At 41.3% G+C, this 6,982-nt stretch overlaps 1 non-coding gene across 1 annotated transcript; it reads left to right on the plus strand.

The window, feature by feature from the left end:
* Positions 1 to 923: 923 nt before the first annotated feature.
* Positions 924 to 995, plus strand: trnap-agg. The gene has a single exon. It is a non-coding gene; the product is annotated as a tRNA-Pro (tRNA).
* The last annotated feature ends 5,987 nt before the right edge of the window (positions 996 to 6,982 follow it).

Genomic DNA, 6,982 nt, shown 5'->3' on the forward strand with positions numbered 1-6,982 from the left:
GTATCATTCTCTGGATTTAAAGAAAATGGATCGTTGGCGTATAGAGAGCAGACAAAGAGAGGCAGAGAGGGAGGGGTTGGGATTTAAATTCTCTGTTCTGAGGAAAACGTCTTTGCAATTTTCTTCCACCAAAAAAATCTAGATAGGAAAGTCTGACTCCCAGGCTCCACATCCGGCCTCTGATCTGTCAGATAAACTGGAGCTGATTTTAAAACCGCTCGACTCCCAACAGTCACATGGTTCTCAGCACGTATGCAGACTTTTCTTATCATAGACAGAATCTTATCTGATCTCATCTATGACTCATCATCAGCATCACGTTCTCCAAACACTGATCTGATGATTTTATTCATTATTACACAGGATGAGATGTGACAATCCCTTGAGTCAACATCAACCAGCTAGCAGCTAGCAGCTAGCAAGAACACACCAGCTAACTAGCCTAGCCAACAGCAGTATGTACGGAGTGATGGGACATGCAACTACATGTCAACCAACACTTCTCCCATTTAGAAGCCTTGTCCAACAAAAATAAATAAATAAACAAATAAACAAACACCAGCAGACTAGATGTCAGTGGTCCACCAACAAACATCACTCCATCATAGTGGGAGAGGAACCAGAGGAACCCAGGGGAACTTCTAAGCAGCTAAAGGCCTCTCTCACATTGGCTGATGTTCATGTTGATGAATCCACTCAACAACCAAAGACACTGCTCTCTGTCCACAAAGAACATGTGGGACAATGTTTAGTGGACAGATGAGACCAGAGTAGAATAGTTTGGTTTAAATGTTTGGAGATGAACCAACACTGCATTCCAGCATCAGAACCTCATCCCTCCATGAAACATGGGGGCGCTAATGTCCTGGTTTGGGCCTGTTCTCCTGCTGCATCTGCTCATCATTGATGAACCCCTGATATGTGGCTCGTTGGTCTAGGGGTATGATTCTCGCTTAGGGTGCGAGAGGTCCCGGGTTCAAATCCCGGACGAGCCCATTGTTGTGGTTTGCTTGTAGTTCATGTGAAGAACGACTGAGTCATGAGGTATGACCCCAGTGGTTCTAAAGAAGAACCAGATTATGTTTAGGAACAAGTCAAAATAGAAATGATGATGAGAGGAAACCACCAACATCTCAGAACTGAACTGCTTCTATTCTCAATGGGATCAAACTCCTCCTCTGATCAGCTGTTACCACAAACGTATAGTTAAGCATAATATTTCTGTTTCATGTGTTTGACTTGGTTCTTCTTTGTCCACTCTCTTGTTTGTTGCAGAAATGATTCAAACCCTTCAAGCAACATTTAGTTTAACAACTAAGGTAACAACTTCATAAGGGTGTTATTTATTTATTTATTTAAACATTAAGACAGAGTGGACGTCAGCAGCTCCTCGTCCAGCCCACAGATCTGTGATTAGTTTCCTCTCAGAGGTCTGGAACCGGCTGACGTCGTTAAAATACACCAGGAATTAAATTCAGGTTCCTCCCTCTGCATCGTTTTAGTCCGTTCCTACAAAACCAAGTTTTACCTCCATCAGGATTATGAACAGTCTGACGCGTCTGACCAGGACTCAGAGAGAAGAAACGTTTATCTGTGTAATTATTAACTGTTATTTAAATAGAAAAGTGGCTGAGCTTTAACCATTTCAACCTGGTCCAACATCATCATCATCACTATTATTATTATTATTATTATTATTATTATTATTATTATTGTTGTTATTGTTATTAGGAGGAGAAGACGAGAGCAAGAAGGAGAAATAGGATATGCATAACAAAAATGAAGAGGAGGAACTGATGAAGGAGGTGAATATGGAGGAGGGGGAGGAGAAAAAGAAGAGCAAGAATGATGAAGAGGAGAAAGGCCACAAGAAAATGAGGAAAAGGAGGAGAACAAGAACAAGGTGGACACGAGGAAGATAAATGAAGGAGGGAATAAAAGGAGGAGAAAAAGGAGAAGAAGAGGAGGAGAAAGAGGAGGTGGAGAATAGAGAACAAGATGGGTATGAGGAAGACAAAGGAGGAGGAGAAAGAGTAGAAGAAGAAGCGTTGATGTTTAAACGGTGTGAATCATTACCTCATTATAACCCCATAATAACATTATAATAACATGATAATAACCTCATAATAACCTTATTAACCCTTAGTTCCAGGTTCTGGTTAATTTCACCCTCTGAGGACGAGGTGTCTGGGGACGTCTTCTTCTTCTTCTTCTTCTTCTTCTTCTTCTTCTCCTTCGTCTTCTTCTCCTCCTCCAAGAACCAGAGAACTGGCCAGTTTATTACCTATGAGAACCAGAGCAGTGAGAGGAAATGAGATGAATCCAGGTTTGATCTGAGGATAAACATCAAATCAAGAGTTTTAACTGGAGCTAAGAACCAAGGATGAAGGAAGAAAAACTAATTCCTCCATGTTCTCCTCCTTCTTCTTCATCGGTTCCTCCTCTTCCTCCTTCTTCATTTTCTTCTTCTTCCATCTTCCTCCTCCTCTTATTCTTCATCTTCATCCTCATCCTCTTCGTTCTGCTCCTCCTGTTTCCAGAGGAGAACCAGGCTGGAGAAGAAGAATCGTCCACAGAAGTAAATAATCCATCGTAACATCATTTTATTATTTTATTTTTTTCTGAAGTGCAGATTCAAACTTTCTTCAGGGTGATTTAACCGTTGGGTTTTATTACAGCGCTCATCAATCGTACATAACCCAATGAATCCACGGCTGACTCATTCCAGGAGTGAATCATCGCAGTAGAAATCTGATCTCGGAGCAGTTGTTCATTATTCATGGTCGGACGACTTCTGCACATTCACACATTCAAACAGAGCTGTCAACCACAACAAGGAAAACACTGAATCTCACTCCAGGGAGGATTTTTCCACGACTGCCGTGTTACTCTCTGCGGGGTCCGGACGTCCTCGTCCTCCTCCTCACCACCTTTTTAAACCATTTTTTATTATTTGCATTTGTTTAGCTGCAGAGAGGAATCACATGAAACTTTGGCCCTGGCAGATTAAAATGAGAGTCATCATTATTCGTCATGCACTCCTTGTGCTGCTCTTTCTTACAATGATCTTCTCCTGCTCCTGCATTAATCTCACAACCAGAGAGTTCTCATTTCATATTCCCATAAAAACCTCACACCACCAGGAAGGAGCAGAACTCAGAAACACAGAAAATGACAAAATATTCTCTGGTTCTACTCAGGTACTTTGGCTCCAGCTGACAAATATGCGATTAATCGCATCTTGTGCAATTAATCGGGATTAAATATTTTCAACCAGTCAACAGATTTTGACTTTGCAGCTTTTTCTCAAGATAATGTTACATTTGACAATTTATTGTCGTTTAATGTCAATGTGAATTGAGTTGCTCAGATCTACAATGAAACAGATCATTTAAAAAAAAGTGTGATTAATTTGCGTTAATCGCTCTGTAACAAGGGGAATATGGTTATTAATCGCGATTAAATATTTTAATTCAGCAAACAGATTTGGAGTCTTGTGCATTTTTCTGCAGCTTTTTCTCAAGATAATGTTAGATTTGATTCTTCATTTGACAATTTATTGTCATTTAATCTCAATGTGAATTGAGTTGCTCAGATATTTAGAGTAATTCGATGTGCAATTTTAAACAAATAATTTTAAAAAGCTTGATTTATTTGCATTAATCGCGTTATTAATCGCAATTAAATATTTCAATCTATTGAAAGCCCTACTGGGATAATTTTGGGAATGTTCTAAAAATGTTCAGCAAAAACCTAAAACCATTATAGATATATAGATTTGTACATTTTTTCCCAATAGAATTAGATTTTAACATTCACTGTAACATTTCTCTTGACTAAAAGAAAGTTATCTGCATTTACTGTCAATATGAACCGAGTTATGAAGTGAGCAGCTCAGATATTAAGAGTAATATAATTTACATTTAAAACATATATTTTAAAAAATAATGTTTAATTTGCATTAATTGCAATTATCAATTGGATTTAAGTGATTAATTCATACAAAGGTTTTAGATAGTTTGGAGAATTGGCTAAAAAATTATTCAAAATCCAATAAACTGGGTCTATGGAAGTTTTGTACATTTTTCTGCAGCTTTTTCTCAAGATACAATTTAGATGTGAACACTGAATACTTTGCAGTAACCCAACCGTGGCTGTTCTTTCTGCTTCCTAAATGACTATAGTGGGTCTTTTTGTTCTTGAAATGCAACACAAAGAGGAGCAGAGTAAAGTAGGTCCGACTTCATGCTTGTGGCGGTGCGTAACCTCCGTCGGGGACAAATGAAGAGAATAAGAGCTCCTTCAGGGATAAAAACCTTCCCGTGTCTCCTTCCATTATTCAAGGTAAGGCCTATTTTTTGCCGGGGAGCGAGCTGTGAGACTGCAGCCTTGACACAGGTGATGGCTCGGGGAAAGGACTCATTTGTCCTTGATGCCTCGACCGCCGTTAAGCTCTGTGCATATGAAGAGAGGCCGAGGCGTCGCTCGTTCGCTGTCATCTCGTCACTGAAACCTCAAATTACGGCGGCGGCGGAATTGATGAGCTGTCACGCGTGACCCTGCCGAGCCGTCGGGGCGCCGACACCCTGGAAATGAGCAGGTCTGCGCGAAACAGCTTAATTTGTGAGGGGAAGCGGGAGGTTTTCACTCAGACTGACGCTTCGTGCATAATGTGTGCAGGCTTTAATGTGACTGCTGAGAGGAAATGAAGGGTTTCACTCTGAATGGGCAAATATGACATTTAAGCCGGCGCATGATTTCCATGAGTGGATACGTCACGTTAATGTAAAGCAATTAAATCTGCTGTTGTTAAGTGTTAAGAGCCGCAGAACCAAAGGAAAACTGTTAAATAAGGTTTATCTTTGACAGGGATGTCCTCATCGTGTCCTGATACCCTGATCTAGCTAATAGTATTCTTCCTAGCTTCCTGGCTAACAGTTGCACTTTCTAGCTTCCTAGCTAATAGTCGCCCTCCCTAGCTTCCTGGCTGACAGTCACTCTACCCTAGCTTCCTGGATAACTGTAGTTCTTCTAAGCTTCCTAGCTAACAGTAGTTCTTCCTAGCTTCCTAGCTAACTGTAGTTCTTCCTAGCTTCCTAGCTAACAGTAACTCTTCCTAACTTCCTGGCTAACAGTAGCTCTTACTAGCTTCCTGGCTAACAGTTGCCCTTTCTAGCTTCCTGGATAACTGTAGTTCTTCCAAGCTTCCTAGCTAACAGTCAACATTCCTAGCTTCCTGGCTAACAGTTAACCTTTCCTGGCTAACAGTTGCACTTTCTAGCTTCCTAGCTAATAGTCGCCCTCCTAGCTTCCTGGCTGACAGTCACTCTACCTAGCTTCCTGGATAACTGTAGTTCTTCTAAGCTTCCTAGCTAACAGTAGTTCTTCCTAGCTTCCTAGCTAACTGTAGTTCTTCCTAGCTTCCTAGCTAACAGTAACTCTTCCTAACTTCCTGGCTAACAGTAGCTCTTACTAGCTTCCTGGCTAACAGTTGCCCTTTCTAGCTTCCTGGATAACTGTAGTTCTTCCAAGCTTCCTAGCTAACAGTCAACATTCCTAGCTTCCTGGCTAACAGTTAACCTTTCCTGGCTAACAGTTGCACTTTCTAGCTTCCTAGCTAATAGTCGCCCTCCCTAGCTTCCTGGCTGACAGTCACTCTACCCTAGCTTCCTGGATAACTGTAGTTCTTCTAAGCTTCCTAGCTAACAGTATTTCTTCCTAGCTTCCTAGCTAACTGTAGTTCTTCCTAGCTTCCTAGCTAACAGTAACTCTTCCTAACTTCCTGGCTAACAGTAGCTCTTACTAGCTTCCTGGCTAACAGTTAACCTTTCTAGCTTCCTGGATAACTGTATGTCTTCCAAGCTTCCTAGCTAACTGTAGCTCTTTCTAGCTTCCTGGCTAATAGTAGCTCTTCCTAGCTTCCTTACCAATAGTAGTCCTTCCTATCTTCCCAGCTAACTGTAGTTCATCCAAGGTTCCTAGCTAATAGTCACCCTTCCTAGCTTCCTGGCTAACTGTAGTTCTTCCTAGCTTCCTGGCTAACTGCAGTTCTTCCTAGGTTCCCAGATACTTGTAGTTCTCCCTAGCCTCCCAGCAAATAGTACCTCTTCCTAGCTTCCAAGTTAATAGTAGCTCTTCTTAGCCTCCCAACTAACAGAAGCTCTTCCCTACAAAAAAAAAAAAAATCTACGAAAAAAAATATGAACTGTTCTTTACCAAAGGCAAACTGTTAAATACCTTTTGTCTTTGACAGGAATGCTCCTACCAAGTCCCGATCTAATGTTAAATGTCCTAGAGTTGGTCCCCTGTAGCTTTGATGCTAATCATCGATCATTAAAACAGAAGAAGAAGATGCTTGATGCTACAGGGACGTGGTTTTGGTTTATGTCAAATCCAAAATAAATAACCAGAAGAGATCACGTTTGGCTGAAACCTGATTCTGATCTAGTCTTTGTGACTTAGTCAGAATGTAGGAGGAATCCTCAACAGACTCATCATTGAATGGCTCTGTTCCTTACATCCACCTTATGTCTGAGCCTCGTGGCAGCTGCTTGTACCCACAATGTTTCGATCACAAAGTTGGCGACTAGAGGTGAAAGCTGGGACGTAGGTCGACCTTTAAATCTAACAGCTCAGCACCACGGACGGTCCAACGCCTGCTTTGCTGCAGCTGCTGCACACGCCGGTTCGTGGATGATGACAACTGTTTTCTGATAAAGAAACTCTCACATGATGTTTGTCCTTAAATATCTCCAAAGTGTCAGATCCGGGGCATGAGTCACTGAGTCCTGGCGAGCTGAAGTGAGCATTAATCTTGTTAGGATGTGACAGTGCAGAGGCCTCAGCAGGACGGGATGTTTCATGCACAGTTATAACGATAAAATAAAAAAGACCAACAACAGTAACAAAGAACATGAGGTTTCTGTTTGTTTTCTCTAATATTTACCACGAGCTTCACTCTGATTGGCTGAAGTCAAGAAGA

The sequence above is a fragment of the Mugil cephalus genome, chromosome 7 (genome assembly GCF_022458985.1).
Source record: "Mugil cephalus isolate CIBA_MC_2020 chromosome 7, CIBA_Mcephalus_1.1, whole genome shotgun sequence".
Classification (NCBI taxonomy): domain Eukaryota; kingdom Metazoa; phylum Chordata; class Actinopteri; order Mugiliformes; family Mugilidae; genus Mugil; species Mugil cephalus.